The sequence below is a fragment of the Salvelinus namaycush genome, chromosome 34 (assembly GCF_016432855.1).
Source record: "Salvelinus namaycush isolate Seneca chromosome 34, SaNama_1.0, whole genome shotgun sequence".
Taxonomy (NCBI): domain Eukaryota; kingdom Metazoa; phylum Chordata; class Actinopteri; order Salmoniformes; family Salmonidae; genus Salvelinus; species Salvelinus namaycush.
This window is the reverse complement of record NC_052340.1, coordinates 12,962,794-12,980,015: the sequence shown is the minus strand read 5'-3', so window position 1 is coordinate 12,980,015 and position 17,222 is coordinate 12,962,794. Positions and strand designations below refer to the sequence as shown.

Below are 17,222 nucleotides of genomic sequence, written 5' to 3'. Positions count from 1 at the left end.
ACAGTTCAAAGTGAATGGCACAGATCCATATATGACAATGGTCTATTTACATATAGGGATACTGCAGCTCTGATTGGTTATGGCGCACCAGTCTGTGTAGAGTATGGGCCTGAGTAGAATCCTGGCAGGTGTCTTCACTGACATTTTCAACATGTCCCTGACTGAGTCTGTAATACCAACATGTTTCAAGCAAACCACCATAGTTCCTGTGCCCAAGATCACAAAGGCAACCTGCCTAAATGACTACAGACCCGTAGCACTCACGTCCGTAGCCATGAAGTGCTTTGAAAGGTTGGTAATGGCTCACATCAACACCATTATCCCAGAAACCGTAGACCCACTCCAATTTGCATACTGCCCAAACAGATCCACAGATGATGAAATCTCTATTGCACTCCACATTGCCCTTTCCCACCTGGACAAAAGGAACACTTATGTGAGAATGCTATTCATTGACTACAGCTCAACGTTCAACACCATAGTACCCTCAAAGCTCATCACTAAGTTAAGGATCCTGGGACTAAACACCTCCCTCTGCAACTGGACTTCCTGACGGGGCGCCCCGAGGTGGTGAGGGTAGGTAGCAACACATCTGCCAAGCTGATCCTCAACACTGGAGCTCCACAGGGGTGCATGCTCAGTCCCCTCCTGTACTCCCTGTTCACCCACGACCTCATGGCCAGGCACGACTCCAACACCATCATTAAGTTTGCAGACAACACAACAGTGGTAGGCCTGATCACAGACAACGACGAGACAGCCTATAGGGAGGAGGTCAGAGACCTGGCCATGTGGTGCCAGAATAACAACCTATCCCTCAACGTAACCAAGACTAAGGAGATTGTGGACTACAGGAAAAGGAGGCCCGAGCACGCCCCCATTCTCATCGACAGGGCTGTAGTGGAGCAGGTTGAGAGCTTCAAGTTCATCGGTGTCCACATCAACAACAAACTAGAATGGTCCAAACACACCGAGAAAGTCGTGAAGAGGGCATGACAAAGCCTATTCCCCCTCAGGAAACTAAAAAGATTTGGCATGGGTCCTGAGATCCTCAAAAGGTTCTACAGCTGCAACATCGAGAGCATCCTGACTGGTACGGCGATTGCTCGGCCTCTGACCGCAAGGCACTACAGAGGGTAGGTAGTGCGTACGGCCCAGTACATCACTGGGGCTAAGCTGCCTGCCATCCAGGACCTCTACACCAGGAGGTGTCAGAGGAAGGCCCTAAAAATTGTCAAAGACCCCAGCGGCCCCAGTCATAGACTGCTCTCTCTACTACTGCATGGCAAGCGGTACCTGAGTGCCAAGTCTAGGACAAAAAGGCTTCTCGACAGTTTTTACCCCGAAGCCATAAGACTCCTGAACAGGTAATGAAATGGCTACCCGAACTATTTGCATTGTGTGCCCCCCCCCCCCAACCCCTCTTTTTACGCTGCTGCTACTCTCTGTTTATCATATATGCATAGTCACTTTAACTATACACTCATGTACATACTACCTCAATTGGGCCGACCAACCAGTGCTCCCGCACATTGGCTAATCGGGCTATCTGCATTGTGTCCCGCCACCCACCAACTCCTCTTTTACGCTACTGCTACTCTCTGTTCATCATATATGCATAGTCACTTTAACCATATCTACATGTACATACTACCTCAATCAGCCTGACTAACCGGTGTCTGTATGTAGCCTCGCTACTTTATAGCCTCGCTACTGTATATAGCCTGTCTTTTTACTGTTTTATTTCTTTACTTACCTATTGTTCACCTAACACCTTTTTTGCACTATTGGTTAGAGCCTGTAAGTAAGCATTTCACTGTTGTATTCGGCGCACGTTACAACTAAACATTGATTTGAATTGATTTGAATAACCTCTGTAACTGTTTTAAAGTCCCCATTGATCTCATGGTGAAATTCCTGAGCCGTTTCGTTCCTCTTGGTAACTGTATTGATACACCATCCAAAGTGTAATTAATAACTTCACCATGCTCAAAGGGATATTCAATATCTGTTTTTTTTTGTGTGTCTACCAATAGGTGCCTATCTACCAATAGGTGCCCTTCTTTGCGAGGCATTGGAAATACTTCCTGGTCTTTGTGGTTGAATCTGTGTTTGATATTCACTGTTCGACTAAGGGACCTTACAGATAATTGTATGTGTGGGGTACAGAGATGAGGTAGTAATTCAAAAATCATTTTAAACAATATTATTGCACACAGAGTGAGTCCATGGAACTTATTATGTGAATTGTTAAGGAAATTGTTACTCCTGAACTTATTTATGCTTGCCATAACAAAGGGGTTGAATACTTACTGACTCAAGACATTTCAGCTTTTTATTTTTCATTAATTTGTAACAATTTTGAAAAACATAATTCCACTTTGGCATTATGAGGTATGTGTGTTGGCTACTGACAAAAAAACCTAAATTTAATCAATTTTAAATTCAGGCTGTAACACAACAAAATGTGGAAAAAGTCAAGGGGTGTAAATACTTTCTGAAGGCATTGTAGTACACTACCGGTCAAAAGTTTTAGAACACCTACTCAATCAAGGGTTTTTCTTTATTTTTACTGTTTTCTACATTGTAGAATAATAGTGAAGACATCAACACATATGGAATCATGTAGTAACCAAAGAAGTGTTAAACATATCAAAATATATTTTGTATTTGAGATTCTTCAAAGTAGCCACCCTTTGCCTTGATGGCAGCTATGCAAACTCTTGGCATTCTCTCAACCAGCTTCATGAGGTAATCACCTGGAATGTGAATTGTGATTTTAATTGGAAATACTCTTGTTTTCTTATACGATTACAAGAACCGTAACAAGAGACAGAAATGAGCAGGTGAGAATAATTAGCTGACTCCTTTACTTCATATTACAACCTCCCGAATGTTTACAGTTTTTCTAAATTCCAAGAAAACTGTGGTAAAAGGTATTGATAACAGAAGAACAGCTAACAAATACCCATCTGGCAATATTTTCTAAGATTCACACATTAACTAGTTTGAGTGAGTGAGTGAGTGAGTGAGTGAGTGAGTGAGTGAGTGAGTGAGTGAGTGAGTGAGTGAGTGAGTGAGTGAGTGAGTGAGTGAGTGAGTGAGTGAGCGTCTGCACTGCAGGCATTGAGATACTTTCCAAGCCAGGCACATCTTCTCATCTATGCTGAGGTCCCCTCACTTTCTCCATCTCCCCATCTTTCATCGACATAACGAGTTGCTTTATGTTTATACACTCAGTATCTGCCTCCTTTTTCACAGTGTTTTCTTCTGCTGGATAAAATGAGATGGTGCAGCCCCACATATACTCATCAATATCCTTATCCACTACACACGCACACACACGCATGCACACACACACACACACACTCTACTCTGTCCATCTTCTCTAACGTGTTAATGATTAGTCCTGCTGTATGAGGTGGAGAGTGAACAGAACAGAGAGTACCATGGGTGTCACACCCTGATCTGTTTCACCGGTCTTTGTGATTGTCTCCACACCCCTCCAGGTGTTGCCCATCTTCCCCATTATCCGCTGTGTATTTATACCTGTGTTCTCTGTCTGGCTGTTACCAGACAAACACACTACCAGTGTTTTTCCCTTGCTCCTGTCTTTGCTATAGTTCCTGTTTTCTTGTTTCCCAGTTTTGACCATTCCTGCCTGCCCTGACCCTGCCTGCCATCCTGTATCTTTTCCCTACCAATCTGGATTACTGACCTGGGGCCGATGAGAGCCTTTTGGACTCTACCCTGGCTTCCGAGCTGGGCATCCCCACTCAGCCCCGCTCCATTCCCATGGACGTTAGAGCACTGAACGGGCACTCTATAGGCCGGGTCACCCACAACACCACTCCCATCAACCTACTTGTGTCAGGGAACCACAACGAGGCTATCCAGTTCCTGCTCATTAAGTCTCCTCAGATTCCCGTGGTATTGGGATTCTTCTGGCTCCAGTGACACAATCCCCTAATTAACGGGTCTACTGGAGCCCGTTCTGCCACGCCCATTGCCTGAAGTCAGCACAACCTGCCCCGGGATGTCTTCCTGTGGGCTCGGGAAGTCGCCCCAGACCTCTCCGCCATTCCCGCAGAGTACCAGGACCTCCGGGACATGTTCAACAAAGCCCGGGCCACTTCGCTTCCACCGCACCGACCTTATGACTGCGGGATTGACCTGCTCCCTAGCACGACTGCGCCCCGGGGACGACTGTACTCTCTGTCAGGACCAGAGACCAAGGCGATGGAGGACTCCCTAGCTGTAGGATTCATCCGGGGGCCTGATAACCGGATGTTTGTTCCTGACGCCGTCCGCTCCGCTGTCCTAAAGTGGGCCCACTCATCCAGGCATGCCTGCCACCCAGGCTGCCGTCGGACCCTGGTCTTTGTACAACAGCGCTTTTGGTGGCCTACCATAGATTGGTTTCCTAAAGCCGCCCACTTCATTCCTCTCCCCAAACTATCCTCTGCCAAAGAGATGGCCCAGCTCATGGTGCAGCACGTCTTCCGGATCCATGGACTACCAGTAGATATGGTGTCTGACCAGGATCCTTGCCATGCAGTAGTAGAGAGAACAGTCTATGACTGGGGGTCTTTGACAATTTTTAGGGCATTCCTCTGACACCGCCTGGTGTAGAGGTCCTGGATGGCAGGCAGCTTAGCCATCCTGGATGGCAGGATGGCAGGCAGGATAGAGTTGTGGTCGGATTTACCAAATGGAGGGCGAGGGAGAGCTTTGTATGCGTCTCTGTGTGTGGAGTACAGGTGATCTAGAATTTTTTTCCCCCACTTGCTTCAAGATGTCCACCATTGTTCCTGTACCCAAGAAAGCAAAGGTAACTGAACTAAATGACTATCGCCCCGTGGCACTCACGTATGTCAATATGAAGTGCTTTAAGAGGCTAGTTAAGGATCATATCACCTCCATCATATCACCTCTTACCTGACATCCTAGACCCACTTCAATTTGCTTACCGCCCCAATAGATCCACAGACAATGCCATCACACTGCACACTGCCCTATCCCATCTGGACAAGAGGAATACCTAATGTAAGAATGCTGTTCATTGACTATAGCTCAGCATGCAACACCATAGTACCCTCCAAGCTCATCATTAAGCTCAGGGCCCTGGGTCTGTACCCCGACCTGTGCAACTGGGTCCTGGACTTCCTGACGGGCTGCCCCAGGTGGTGAAGGTAGGAAACAACACCTCTAATACATGGGTGCAAGGGTGCATGCTCAGTCCCCTCCTGTACTCCCTGTTCACCCATGACTGCGTGGCTACGCACGCCTCCAACTCAATCATCAAGTTTGCAGACGACACACAGGTAGTAGTCCTGATTACCAACAATGATGAGACAGCCTACAGTGAGGAGGTGAGGGCCCTGGGAGAGTGGTGCCAGGAAAATAACATCTCACTTAATGTCGACAAAACAAAGGAGCTGATTGTGGACTTCAGGAAACAGTAGAGGGAGCACGCCCCTATCCACATCGACAGGACTGCAGTGGAGCAAGTGGAAAGCTTCAAGTTCCTCTGCGTACACATCACTGACGATCTGAAATGGTCCACCCACACAGAGAGGGTGGTGAAGAAGGTGCAACAGCGCCTCTTCAACCTCAGGAGGATGAAGAAATTTGGCTTGGCACCTAAAACCCTCACAAACTTTTACAGATGCACAATTGAGAGCATCCTGTCGGGCTGTTGCCTGTTACGGCAACTTCACCACCCACAACCACAGGGGCAAACTACCTGCCCTCCAGGACACCTGCAGCACCTGATGTCACAGGAAGGCCAAAAAGATCATCAAGGACAACAACCGCCCGAGCCACTGCCTGTTCACACCACTGTCATCCAGAAGGCGAGGTCAGTACATGTCCCTCAAAGCTGGGACCGAGAGACTGAAAAACAGCTTCTATCTCAAGGCCATCAGACTGTTAAATAGCCATCACTAGGCGGCTTCCACCCGGTTACGTAACCCTGCACCTTAGAGGCTGCTGCCCCATTTATTTAGACTTGAAATCACTGGCCACTTTAATAATGAAACACTAGTCACTTTAATAATATTTACATAATTTTGCTTTACACATCTCATATGTATATACTGTATTCTATTCTACTGTATTTAGTCCATGCCACTCCAACATTGCTCATATATTTATATATTCCTCAATTCCATTCTTTTACTTTTAGGTTGTGTGTATTGTGTGAATTGTTAGATATTACTACACCGTTGGAGCTAGAAACACGAGCATTTCACTACACCTGCAATACCATCTGCTAAACATGTGTATGTGTCAAATAAAATGTGATTTGATTTGATCAATACTATTATCCAATGGGTTTTAGGGGTTTTCCTTCAATGTTTTACAGGCCAGACCATATTTCTGTCTTTTACACCAAACTGAGGCTGTGACTTGGATACCACACCACTCTCTATTCTTAATCACTCCCACTCTCTTTGACAGATAAAAAAAGACAATTAACTGAAAGATGCAGTATGGAAACACACTGAAACCAAAACTCAACCCCAAGTAACCTATTTTGAAACTACTCCTTTGGTCATTAGCCCTGTGAATACTGTGCATCAGGGGCGAGCAACAGCCATGGGGTGTGCATTGTTTTTTTAACAAATGGTCCACTATCAGCTAAATCAGTTGTTAAAGTGTTGGGCTGGGAAAAAAAGCCTGCACACAGCCTGGAGTTACCCAAATCCATCTCTGCTGTGCATGGCTGCAACTATAACCAAGAGGATGAGAGAGAGAGATGGATCAGGCAAGAACATGATGAGATAAGCTGGGGAATAGAGAGAGACCATTCAGAAGGAAGGACAGTACAAATGTGACAAATGATTGAGAAGTAGTATTATGTACCAGCTGTTTTCGGTTTTCCTCCAGGCAGAGTCCAAGAACACCCAGGAAGGATCCAAACGCCAACTGCAGAGATCAAATAGAACAGCCACTGTTAGAGAGATGCCAGAGGTTGGCTCTTACTGTAGAGAACTTTATGCACTATTAAAAGTCATATAACCGATGTTATTGTTATGGAAAGATTATTCCCTGGTGGACTACTACTACTACAGAATTGGGAGCATCAATGAGCTGTGCAGTTGAATCACTCCACTAATGTTACCCCCAAATCAGAATAGAGTTGCGGTGATCCAGCAGAAGAAATGCTAAGGTTTAAAACGTGGACATAATAGAAAATGTACCTGCTAACAACATGGCTGTGTCTTATCCATGTCAATTTAATAATACAATTTATAGAGGTGGATAGAGGGCACACTTGCCACAAAGCCTGTTTTAGCATGGGCAGCGCCATTGGAGATTTTCAAAATTTTCGAATAGTCAATTGGGTGGGGACTTCCTATTGGTTGAGAAAAAGGACTACTTTAAAAACAGATAAGAATCAATAGCGCTTACTATGATGTCACAGAATCGTGGACTCTCTATGATGCCACTACAAAACAGAATCAAACTTTAATTCAATATTCTCTATCTTAAATTTAGTAATCTCTTGTGGACAGTTCTACGTAAAAATAACTGGTATGGAAAGGAATGGGATGTGTGGGATAACGAGCCGCAGTAGTTCCAGTGTTTGGGTTTTTCGGCACTGGTTATTTGGACAAATGACAATTTCGCAGTTGTTAGCATATTTTGAATTTCCGAAGGGAAGGGGACATTCGGACCGTAACTTGCAAAGAGAGAAGGTGGAGCACCTCGTTCTACCATCTCTTGATCCAATTTGTTAATACGTATGGACCCATAACTTATCGAGCAGCTGACCAATTACACAAGATTTTAGTTCTGGGCCAACCGAGATTATACACTTAGAAATGATCGGTCTTCAAATGTGTATAAAATCTACTGGAAAGATTTATTGACTGTGGAGTGAATAACAGCTGAAATATATGTTGTTTGTCTGTCATGTGCTATAATAAGATGAAGGTTTGTTCAACAATATGAATGATGACAGCTCTCACGACATTTATGAGATTTTAATTGTCATGATTTGGAAGACATCTTGTTTTGTGGACAAAGACTCACAAACCACAGTTTCCCTATCCATCAATAATAGCCCTGCCTTCTTGGCATTGCAACTTCTTTATTCTTAAGGTATGTGTAGTTTTTTCTTATGACAAAGAGAGAATATTTGAGAAAATATGGTTATTGTTAATAGTTAATTTATATGTATAGTGAGTCATTTTCACTAAAATGGCAGATTAACATAATGGTGATTATGATGATGGTTTTAATAATAATGAGGATGATGATAATGATGAAGATGTACTTACAATGACTCCAGAGGCATATCCAGTGATGCTGAGGCTCTCTGTGCGAGTGGTGGTGTAGATCCCCAGAATGACCAGGACCAGGGACAGACAGAGCATGCCCAGTACCAGCCATATCGCCATCCTGTTCCTCCTCTTCATCAGCTCTAAACCCACAGATGCATATTCAGTCACAATACTATTTCCCTGTACAATGTATACTTAGCCCAGGTGGATGAAAGAAGGGTTAACACTTGGGGCCCCTCAAAGTTTTGTCCTCAGAATCCACATTGGCCCCACATGTGATTGCCATGTTGGGCTTTATGTGGGCTCATGTAGGGCTTCAAAACCACATGTGGGGCCAAAGTGGATACTGAGAACAAAACGTTGTGGGTCCCTGACTCCCTGTTGGGTTTCCCTCATGGGGCCTGTGGAACAGCCCTTCATTAACCCATATGGGCCCCACGTGGAAATGTTGGCTGGGACCATTTATGATTAAAAAAAACAAAATAAAAAGTGACATGTTTTTACTGAACTCTGGCACAGAGGGAGCAGATATGCTCCAGTCCATGATTTACTATTTTCAAAAATAATAAGGATTATTCATATGATGGTAATGACTACATTTAAGATGTATTAAGGGCTCATTTATTGTGCGGACTGTAATACTGAAAGGACAGTATAGAGAATACATATGAAAAACCCTCAGACAGAGAATAACTCCACATCTGCAAAACAGCTTTACCAAGTTTGCAAATTGATAATTAGACAGTATAATAACCATAATGGGCCGAATTCTAATTTGCGATCAGTGCATGTAAAAATCTCCCATCGAGATCAGTACATGAGTTACACGTCAGTCAGCGTTCTTTCAATTGGCAGGTCTCAAATTAGAATAAGGTCCAATGCAGAAAATCCTAGTAAATCTTAAAAAATACAGTTAAACCTGCAAATAAATGTAATATATTTCTTTCTTTGATTAATGATTAGGCTAAACTACTTTGGAGATTATAGGTTATGGCAAAAAGCTGTACAAATAATGTTTTTAAATAAGCATATAACTTGTATAGCCTTCATGTATACAGACAAAAATCACTTGCATTTTACTTGCCCAAAACGAAATCCTTTCAACTAAGCTATTTATGTGATGCTGTCATAATTTACAAAGCATAATATGGTAAAACAGTAGGCCTAATTCAAACAGTAGCCTAATTCAAATACAGTAGCCCACACTAATTCACAGTATAGGCTAAACAGCCGAATAAACACGCATTGAATGATTGAACTCCATAGCCCACCTGCTTGACTGAGAGGGGGCTTCTCCCGATCCTCTGCGTCCTGAATGGCCCCGTTTGTCATGCTACCCAAACGGATGCTCCACGGAGTATAATATCCACAATATCCCTGAGTGAGCCAAGGGGCTGCGTCGGCTGTGCTGATTTCAGAACACCTCCGTACGGTCTGTTGCGCATGGAGCTCTTCAAATGTTTTATAAGAGCACTGCGCGCACGGTTGGCAAACGTGTTCCCCAAATAAGCACGCATAAGATCCCTTTTCTAGTAGCCTACAACTGCGAGGATGCGCTGCTCCCTTATTACAAAAGGACTAGCCTAATAATAGGCGTTTTCTTCTTAAGTCACTGAATCTTACCGTGAATGCTTTTCTTGTTTATTCAGTTGGCCGGTTAAAAAAACAAACGCCAATCTTATGAGAAATTGTATAGGCTACTTTTACAATCCTACAGTACTATACCTTGAGATGTTTAACTAAAATTAAGAATAACCTACATGTGTTTTAGAGTATGCTCTCTGTGAGAGCCAGAAATCTTGCTTGTTTGTAGGTGACCAAATACTTATTTTCCACCATAATTTGCAAATAAATTCATTAAAAATCCTACAATGTGATTTTCTGGATTTTTTTTCTCATTTTGTCTGTCATAGTTGAAGTGTACCTATGATGAAAATTACAGGCCTCTCTCATCTTTTTAAGTGGGAGAACTTGCACAATTGGTGGCTGACTAAATACTTTTTTGCCCCACTGTATATGTGACCAACAGTCATGTGAAATCAATAGATTAGTGCCTAATGAATTTATTTAAATTGACTGATTTCCTAATATGAACTGTAACTCAGTCCAATCTTTGAAATTGTTGCATGTTGCGTTAATGTTTTTGTTTAGTATAAAATCACTTTTTTTTGCAGGAGACAACACAACACAACACATATACGAAATGGATGACGTTGTACACAATTGTGCACAATTTTCAGGGGACCTGTTTTAGCTCGTGAGCGCTAATTTCTAAACCACTGGCTGAAATTTGACAAAACCTTTATAATACATCTTTATGTTAGGGAGAGAGGCTTCACTACAGGAACTGTCTGTCACACCCAATGAATAGTATTCCCTCTCAACAGGTTGCAGTGAAAGGTTGCAGGTGTTTCTTCTTCGTTTGTCCACTTAATGATACTTTTTTTCTGCTCTGGTTGTACTCTGTTGCTTATGTCATTTTTTCTTCAATAGACAAATAGCATGCAAATATATCCCATGACAGAGAGGTTTGGTGTAAACAGTGCTCATGTGTTCTGGGGAGTTCTGAAGCCGCTGCATCCTGTTCCCTGCCCCTCCTCCGGAAAGCAGCGGGATCATCCTTAAATCCTCCGGAATCCTGTCCAAACAAACCAACCCAGGTCTTTTTGGCTGTTCCTCCTTTTCCTCATCTGGAGAAATCCAGAGGAACAAAACAACAGCATCATTCAGGGTCTTCCCTGAAGACCTTAACTGCATCATTTTTATTTCCCCCCTTCATCCTTCCACCCCGCTCTGCAATCATCTGCATCTCCACACTAGGTGCACTCCTCTGTGCTCCAAGAACACTAAAACCAATTTACCTCCACTTCACTCTAGTGTTCTTACAGGACATCAAATGTCTGATGCAATTAATCTGGTATGTTCTTGTTGCAATCCAGCTATACTTTTTCCTTCCAACAGCAGGAGATTAAGCGTTCTCAGGGCACTCATAGCATGCTCTGCAAATGGCCCCTATTCCCAGAGCATTTCTCCAATGTGTTATTTCTTATGGCCCCAGCTGCAGCACATGGATAGAATCTGCACACTTATATCAATCTAAGGCTTCTGCTGCAGGCACGTGCACAGACAGGGCTCTACCTGTGCAGAGCACATTCCCCTTTGCCCTTCCAGTGTCCTTTTCGGTGGTGGTATAATTTCACCAAAAATGTATGTCTTTTAAAAAAAATAAACAGTTGTCGTTAAATTCTCATCCATGCTTCAGAACCAAAAAGTTGAGTGTCTTGATTGTTGACCAATGACCAGTCATCAGTATTGGGTGCACATATCCAGATTAGTGACCAGAAATAACTTGTTTACCTGCCAAAAACCGAGTAGGCATACGTTTGTCATCGTTACCTGGCGATTTGATTGATCATTTTAATTCTCCAGATAGGCCTAGTTTGGGTGGCTACTGGCTATATGTCGAACGATAAGCAGCTGTAACATCCCACTGCCTTTAATATTATGGGATGAAGATATTTGGGCAAAGTTATCACGATATGTATGAGGAATAACAGGGCTACTCAGCTGGTAATGAGCACTCTGCAGGCAGGCTGCCCTCCAAAGTGACGGCGCGGTGCAGACAGAACATGCTTTCAATCCAATCCTGCAACCTCCACTAACAGTTGGCCATATTATTTTGTTTGCTCTGGACTCCAGAGAAGTGACCTGATAGGCCTACACTGAGCACACAAAACATTAAGAACACCTGCTCTTTCCATGACCAGGTGAATCCAGGTGAAAGCTATGATCCCTTATTGATGTCACTTGTTAAATCCACTTCAATCAGTGTAGATGAAGGGGAGGAGACAGGTTAAAGAAGGATGTTTAAGCCTTGAGACAACTGAGACATGGATTGTGTATGTTTGTCATTCAGAGGGTGAAATGGGCAAGGCAAAAAATGTAAGGGCCTTTAAATGGGGTATGGTAGTAGGTGCCAGGTGCACCTGTTTGTGTCAAGAACTGCAACACTGCTGGGTTTTTCACCTTCAACAGTTTCCCCTGTGTATCAAGAATGGTCCACCACCCAAAGGACATCCAGCCAACTTCACACAACTGTGGGAAGCATTGGAGTCAACATGGGTCAACATGGGGGGTGCAACTCAATATTAGGAAGGTGTTCCTGTTTGGTATACTCAGTGTATTTCCCCAGTTAATATTGTCTGCTAACATGAATGACTTTCAGCTCCCAATGCAGGTGTAAAACAGTTTATATCTTGCGTCTACATTTGCTCAGCAATTGTGTGCGCATGTTTGCGTGTGCGTGCTTGGGGGTCGCAATTGTTGTACAACTCCGTTTTTGTTGTCGCGGGTCAAAACGTTTGAAATCCACTGGGATACATGATAGTGGCAACAAATGGAGTTGGGTTGTATATAGTAATCGTTGGCTACAGTATTTCTTACAATCTTCTATTTTGACTGGAAATGTGTTGGTCATTGTTTATTTTATTTATTTTTATTTCACTTTTATTTAACCAGGTAAGCTAGTTGAGAACAAGTTCTCATTTGCAACTGCGACCTGGCCAAGATAAAGCAAAGCAGTTCGACACATACAACAACACAGAGTTACACATGGAATAAACAAACATACAATCAATAATACAGTAGAAAAATATATATACAGCATGTGCAAATGAGGTAGGATAAGGGAGTTAAGGCAATAAATAGGCTATGGTGGCGAAGGAATTACAATATAGCAATTAAACACTGGAATGGTAGGATGTGCAGAAGATTGTTACGTTCCCCAGTTTCTTTGTTGTAGTTTGTATTTGAGTGTGTGTTTCAGGAGATGGCTTCCTGAATTCTCCCCAAGCAGCTGATTGGTCGGCCCCAATTGATGATTGGAGAGCTGACCCCGCCCCCTCGTCAGGACGCAGCTGTCTCCAATTACCAATGCCTTCTGAAGCTATAAAAGCCAGTGTTCGAGAGAATGCAGAGAGAGAATTCAATTGCTGAAAACTGTGTTGGTTGTTTTTCAGGGAGCTGAGGGTTATATAGTGTTTGTTATTTATCAGAAAGTGATTTGGTATGTACTGTGTTAATTTGTTGCATTATCAGATAGAGCTTATTTGATGTCCTTGGTTTCTTAGTTTGTTTGAGTAATTGTTTGTTATTCTGTTTCATTTGTTCCCAGGGGGGAAGGGGAAGGCACCCAGGGAGTGCTTAGGCAAGCGGCCCGTGGGCATACATATACCCGTAGTATATTCACTGTCTAGGCACACTAGGTAAGACCTGGGCGGACCACCCCCTGTATTTTGGTTAGCGCACCAGGCGGTGCTAAGTTAGGTAAGTAGTGGGTAGGCAGGTTAGATAGGAGAGGGGGGGGCTTTGACATTTACTTTCTTTGCTTTTGTCCAGCCCCTTTTCCCCATATTACCGTGTAAAGGAATAAAATCCTAGTAAACGGTCAATTCTGCCTTTTGTCGTCCTTTCTCACACCTACAGTCCCATACCTCTTTCACTTCACGGGGAGATGAATGTGCAAGTAGAGATACTGGGGTGCAAAGGAGCCATATAAATAAAACAGTATGGGGATGAGGTAGATTGGATGGGCTTTTTACAGATGAGCTATGTACAGTGATCTGTGAGCTGCTCTGACAGCTGGTGCTTAAAGCTAGTGAGGGAGGTAAGAGTCTCCAGCTTCAGAGATTTTTGCAGTTCGTTCCAGTCATTGGCAGCAGATAACTGGAAGGAGAGGCGGCCAAAGGAAGAATTGGCTTTGGGGGTGACCAGTGAGATATACCTGCTAGAGCGCGTGCTATGGGTGGGTGCTGCTATGGTGACCAGTGAGCTGAGATAAGGTGGGGCTTTACCTACCTACCTAATGAGTGTAGCATTTATTCCAGTTGAAAATAGTTATTTTACTCATCAGATTGTGCTGCTTATAATAATTGCTCAAAGAGTCAGTGACCATGGGTTGCAGAATGTTTTTGGGGGGTGCTCTTTTTTTTGTTTGTGCACATGCCCCCCAAAAGGTATGGCATGTCCCTGTTCTGCTGTGACATATTTGTATTGTGTTGCTGGTATTTACATTGTTCTATATGCATGATTTAAATCTTGCTGAGAGCACTGATATTGTTCACATGTTAAATCTTTAGATTCTGGGTTGGTTTCCCCAACCCAGATTAAGGCCATTTCTGTTCTTCAAACTGTTTATTTGTATTACCCTCTCACTAGTAGGATGTGAGTACACGCACAGCATGTTTTAAGTAAATGTTACATACCATGTACTTTTATAGTTCTTTATTATTTATTCTAGGCTAAAGGCAAATGAATGAGTGAAACTCTATGGGAAGAAGTCCATCGATGGGTCTCAAGGGACCGAGGCAACAGGAGACTTCAAAAGCACAGTGCACAGTGCACGACACGAGTCCTGTGGTACTCTGCGATTGAGTAGAAGACTTGAAGGATGATGGGGTGCGACTGCCTCAAGTATACAACCCTGTGAACTCAAGACCTGACTCAGCTGTACATCAACATTCCTAGTCATGCTATGTTTGGGAAAATAATCAATTGGCTTATGGCACATTCTGTACATATGTGCATCAGGCTGGAGTTTTTGGTGAGATTGCAGTTGATTGCCTTCTGTTTACGTTTTTTTTGCAAAAGTGCAACTGAGCAACAGTAGCCATAGTGTATAAAATTCAAAACACACAGCAAAATAGCCAGAACAAAAGGGTGCACAATAAACAATAAGAGCATCTGCTACCTTTTCTAAGCTACTTGAGGAGACCTACAGTGAAGAGTTTTACCTTAATTCAGATAGAAACTGTCAATGCTGGAATAAGAAGAGCAATAGTTGGGGCAGCAAGGCAGGTTATTCCTATGGGTACAGGGGGGAGAAGCAGTGAAGGGTAGGAACAGAGCTTTCAGGATGTTGAAAAGGTCCCGTAATTACCAGCACCTGATTCAGTGTAAACAAGCACAAGCAGTAGTAAGGAGGATCATTAGGACAGCTAAGAGGGAGTATTGGCGCCGGTTCTGTGGAAACATAGACAGGACCACGCCTGTGGGAGAGGTATGGGGGATGATTAAGAGGATGAGTGGGGACAGAAGAAATTGGGATCTCCCTGTGCTAAAAAGTGGGGAGATTGTTGCAGTGAGAGATGGAGAATGCAGAGATGTTAGCCCAGGCATTTGTGAAGGTGCACAGCTCAAATAATCTGACAGAAGAAGGGCAGAATGAGAGAGAGAGGGTCAGAGGAGAACATCCGGGGGTTCTGGATCAGAGAGAGATGGTGGGGGATACATTGAATGGCCCTTTTATACGTTGGCTGAGATGAAGAGAGCATTAGCTAAAGCTGGGGTAACATCTCCTGGGAAGGATGAGATGTGTTACATCATGATGGCTTGTCTCAGTTACACTGCAATGGGGAAAGTATTGGGCCTTTACAATAAGGTGAGGCAGGAGAGGAAACTGCCTGGATTTGGAAGCAGGCGGTAGTGATGGCAATAGGTAAACCTGGGAAAGACCCTACTAGTCCTTCAAGCTACAGGCCGATAGCATTGACGTCTCACGTATGTAAACGTATGGAAAGGATGATAACGGAAAGGCTGACATACTGTACTTTCTGGAGAGTAGAGGACTAATGTCACCAGATCAAAGTGGGTTCAGTAAAGGCAGGGGAACGATGGATCCTGTACTGCCTTGAGTCAGTCATTCGGAAGGCACTGGCAAATAAGGAGGTGGTGGTAGCCATTTTATTCAATGTAGAGAATATGATGTGGAACGAAGGCCTACTTATCAAGCTGGATAGCATGGGGGTTGGAGGAATGGTTTTTAACTGGATAAAGGATTTTCTTTTTGGGCGATCAATACAAGTGAGGGTGGGGAGCTCTATGTCAGAAAGCCATGAGGTAGATAATGGTACCCCCCAGGGAGGTGTCATTAGTCCTTTGTTGTTCTCCAAATATTTTCCAAACTCTTGAACTGCATTGTTGGTTAAGGGCTTGTGTCACGCCCTGACCTTAGATATCTGTTTTCTATATATTTTGGTTAGGTCAGGGTGTGACTAGGGTGGGTACTCTAGTGTTGTATGTCTAGGGTTTTGTATGTCTAGGGTTTTGTATGTCTAGGGTTGTTGTAGGTCTAGGGGTTCTGTATTTCTATGTTGGCCTGATATGGTTCCCAATCAGAGACAGCTGTTTATCGTTGTCTCTGATTGGGGATCATATTTAGGCAGCCCTGTTTCCCACTTTCTGTTGGGGGATCTTGTTTATGTGTAGTTGCCAGTCAGCACTCGTTTGTATAGCTTCACGGTTTGGTTTGGTTTGTTTTGTTTTGTTTTGTTTTGTTAGTTTGTTCAGTGTTCATTCTTTAAATAAATAAGAATATACGCATACCACGCTGCGCCTTGGTCCGATCCTTATAACGAGCGTGACAGCTTGTAAGTAAGCATTTCACAGGAAGGTCTACTACACCTGTTGTATTCGGTGCATGTGACAAATAAAATGTGATTTGATTTGATCCATGACATATTGGGTAAATCTACAAGGACATACGGTTACACATCCTACAAAAAAAGGTGCTCCTAGAGTGCTAGGAACATGAACAAAATCTGAATACAAGTTTTGGGTGGATAGGCAATCGCATGGCGAGAGAGATGGGGTTGTTTGGGAGGGAGTTTAGCCCCTCTGTGGTTCTTCCTGCTATCCCACCTTGGTTTCTCCCTCAACCAGTGATAGATCTACGGTTGCTTGAGAGGGTAAGAAATGTTAAGGAAGGAGTAGATTCAGTTGTAAGTGAACATTTAAGGACACAGTACTATGCTTTCTTGAATATATTCACAGATGGATCTAAGAACCCTAAAACAGGGAGGATAGGTGCAGGTTTTAGTGTTCCTGAGTGTGAGCTGGCAGTGACAAAAAGAGCAACGGATAATTTATCTGTTT

At 43.5% G+C, this 17,222-nt stretch overlaps 1 pseudogene; it reads right to left on the bottom strand.

Annotated features, from left to right (window-relative positions):
* The window catches only part of LOC120028704, a 32,700-nt pseudogene extending 22,887 nt beyond the window's left edge, over positions 1 to 9,813 (bottom strand).
* Between the last annotated feature and the right edge of the window lie 7,409 nt (positions 9,814 to 17,222).